A 3674-nucleotide genomic window follows, 5' to 3' on the forward strand; every position below is an offset into this window, starting at 1 on the left:
ATATGTCAATGTCTGATTATTTAAAAGTCTCCGTTTCTCTGTCTTGTTCGTGTTACATATTTTTCCTTGTCCAGTTTCGTTTTTAAAATTGGTACCATTTCTAAGTATGGATCCGTATGGTTTTTCTGTGTGTACTCAAGCACACATCCTTGTTATTTTTTTGAACATTTCTGGGCCTAGCATGGCCGCTCCCCCATGTCTGCAGTTGTAACAAGCCCTGGAAAAATAAATTCCAGCTAAGTTGCCTTGCAAAAAGTTTTGTTTTGAACCTGGTTCTCACCTGTAAGAGTAAAATTGGCAAAACTCTCTTGACACAAACTTCCGGAAATTGAACAGCCGATATTAATTTTGCGCGCTTTATGATCTTTGAGTATGAATGTGTGTGAATGAGTGAGTGAACATGTTCAAGGTTAAATTGTCAGCATGCTGTATAAAACAATGGATACATTTATACTTAAACACGAAGACAATTGGGTAAATCTAAGCTTAAAACTTCAACAAAAATATTAGGTTTGAATGTTTATGTCTCAAAGGATTATTGCATTGTCTTAAAGAAAAACTGGTAAATATTTTTCTAGATCCTGAAATCTGCATTTTATTGCAAGGCATACAGCTGTTTACATTGTAAACATTGTATCCTGTTTAGCACAGAGGTGTTAGGGAATTTGGGATTTATTACTTTAAGTTAAAGTTTGGAGACATGTATTAGAGATTTAAATGTAAAATTGTTCATTAATGTCAGAAACTTTGTCTGTCTGTCTTTTCTTGCAAACTGACACTAGAAATCTAATGGTAAAATGTGGATAATGTGATTAGTATTTTAAAGGAATGTTTAAAGGTTTATCTCTGTATGATTTGGATTCATGTTACTGGATTGCAATTGGATGTATCTTAGAAAAAGGAGGAAACTAAGTTCAGACTTAGATTTTTGGTGCACTGATGATGTTTGTAGTTCTTGCATTAAGGAAAAACATATTTGGGTTTAAACTGTGGGAGTTCTAGGCAGCAATCTTAACTGAAGAAAAAAAAAGCCTCTTCTAAAAGGAGGCCTGTAGGCAAAGGGCGTTCCTTGAGCCCAAGGAAACCTGGAGAAAAGGGAGTGCCTTGAGCAGTTAAAGGTTTTTCAAATGCAAATGAAGACTAAAATGTTAAGTGTTTAAGTTAAAAAGTGTAAACGTTTTAAAGAACATTAGAAATGGGTTTCTGAATAATATTTGAAAGTGAAGTTGTCTTAAATATTTTAAGAAAGAGAAAAAAGGAAAATCAGGACTACCAAAGTAACTTCCAGCTGCCCATGGAGAAGAACAGCAATCCTTATTCAGATGTAACTTTGGCTTTTACCAGGTTCTAGGTAAGCTCATGCTTAGAGACTATTTCTGTGTTGACCACCTTGTTGCTTTAATTGGAGTAATGTGGCCTTTTGTAGGACTCACTGATCTGAAAACTGCAGTTCTGAGCCAACCCCGGGCAAAGCAAAGTCCCTGTGAGACTGTGGTGTCTAATCTGGCAGCAGAGTGCTAATTGAGGCAGAGTTGCTTTGGAGCTCAAAGTGGCAGAGTGCTAGCCTTGAGCTGGAGAGCTGAGGGACAGTACCCAGACCCCGAGTTCAAGTCCAGCAACCAAGCAAGTGAAATGCCCATGGGACGTTTATCCCTGTGTGGAGAGACACTACTGGGACAATGAAGTATCCAGACGCAGAAAGCCTCTGCTTGGATGGCAGAGATGGTGTCAGATCCTAGAGTCACTCGTGCTTGGCCATTCAATATTAATCAGAGCCAGGAGGTCATAGAATAGTTTGTAAGCATGCCTTACTAATGCCCATGCCTTTCATAACTGGGCAGGAACTTGTCAATCATCTGTGAGAGTGGTAGTTTAAAGTTCTAACTGAGTAAAGTTTGATTTGACTCCAGCCACAAATTCAGGAAAGTTTGTGGATCTGACAACTAATGCATTGTTTAAGGTTGCAGAAATTTAGTTCCCCAGACAATCAAGAAAAAGCCTTTGCAAATGGGTGCTATGTAAGCTACACTATTGTAGCCAAAGGTGGTTTGTGCAGTTGTTAAATGTCAAATATGATCTCTAGTGTGGAGTAAATTATTGTTCCTAATATCTAATCCTTGCAACCCCTTGATAAAACAGGCTAGGCTTCTTAAGGTCCCTGGTCAATCACAGAGACAACACCCATGAGTCAGCTTGAAGAAGTCACAGAAGTTGAATCTCCGCCCATCAATCCCCGTTAGACCAAGGGACCAAAGTCATTTTTGGAAAATGTGACAGGATAAATTAGGGGTATAGAAAAGAGTAAAAAATTGCACTTGTGTTTCTTTTAAAATAAAGACGGGGGAGATGTTGGGGACTGACTGTGGGGTCAGTGACCGTGACTGTGGGGTCAGTGACCTTGGACCCTCACAATTGAGTACACAAGGAAGTAAGCTCTTATCATGATTTTGGGCGGTGTCAATAGCTTCTCATTTAACCTGTTTGGGACTTGATAGCTTCTCATTCAATGTATTTCAGACTTGATACTGTTTGTAGGAATGTAGCCCCTGGCAGTTCCCAGGTTTAAAGAAGTGTATTTAAGATTGAGAACTGGAAATAAACTGGGCTAGGGTCTTGGGCTACAGGCTTCTTAAGCTGTGGCTCCTGATTTGGGCTGCAGCACTGCTGAACCCCATCTGTTTGTCTCCCTTCTATTTTTTTCTAGTCCTTGCCCCCTATTTCAGGAATCCCAGTCTGCGAACCCTGGTTTGCTGCCGGTTGGCCCCGGCAAGGGATAGTCTTATTTCCTCTTTCCCTACTTGGATCCCCTTTATGCTTGCTTCTTTCCTTATTGCACTGCCTAGGAATTCTAGTACTATGTTAAAAAGGAGTGGAGAGAGTGGGCATCCTTGCCTCGTTCCTGATTTTAGAGAGAATGGCTTTAGATTTTCACCATTAAGTATAATACTAGCAGTGGGGTTCCCATACACAGCCTTTATTACGTTGAGAAATGTTGCATGGATTTCTAGTTTCTCCACATCTTTTAACATAAAGGGGTTTTGGATCTGGTCAAATGCCTTTTCCGCATCTATTGAGACAATCATGTGATTTTTGTCCTTGCTCCTGTTGATGTGTTGAATTATATTAATTGATTCGTGTATGTTGAACCAGCTTTGCCTCCCTGTGATGAATCCAGTTTGATCATAGTGTATAATTTTTTTGATGAGTTGTTGTAAACGGTTGGCCAGTATTTTGTTGAGAAGTTTTGCATCAATGTTCATCAAAGAAATGGGTCTATAGTTCTCTTTCTTTGATGAATCTCTGTCTGGTTTGGGGATGAGGGATATACTGGCTTCACAGAATGAGTTTGGTAAAGAACCTTCATTTTCAATTTCGTTGAAGAGCTTGAGGAGTATTGGTGTGAGCTCTGCTTTGAAGACCTTATAGAATTCAGCTGTGAATCCTTCTGGCCCTGGGCTCTTTTTAAGTGGAAGTTGTCTAATTTCCATTTCTATTTCAGAGCTTGAAATAGGCCTGTTGAGTTGGGTTAGCTCTTCTTGGTTCAGTGTGGGTATGTTAATATTGTCTAGGAATTCATCCATTTCTTCTAGATTCTCAAATTTGTTGGCGTAAAGGTTTGAGAAGTATTCCCTCATGATATACTGGATCTGGGTAATTTCTGTGTGATATTACCA

Source organism: Megascapheus bottae, unplaced genomic scaffold, assembly GCF_031878675.1.
Source record: "Megascapheus bottae isolate mThoBot1 unplaced genomic scaffold, mThoBot2.hap1 HAP1_SCAFFOLD_52, whole genome shotgun sequence".
NCBI lineage: Eukaryota > Metazoa > Chordata > Mammalia > Rodentia > Geomyidae > Megascapheus > Megascapheus bottae.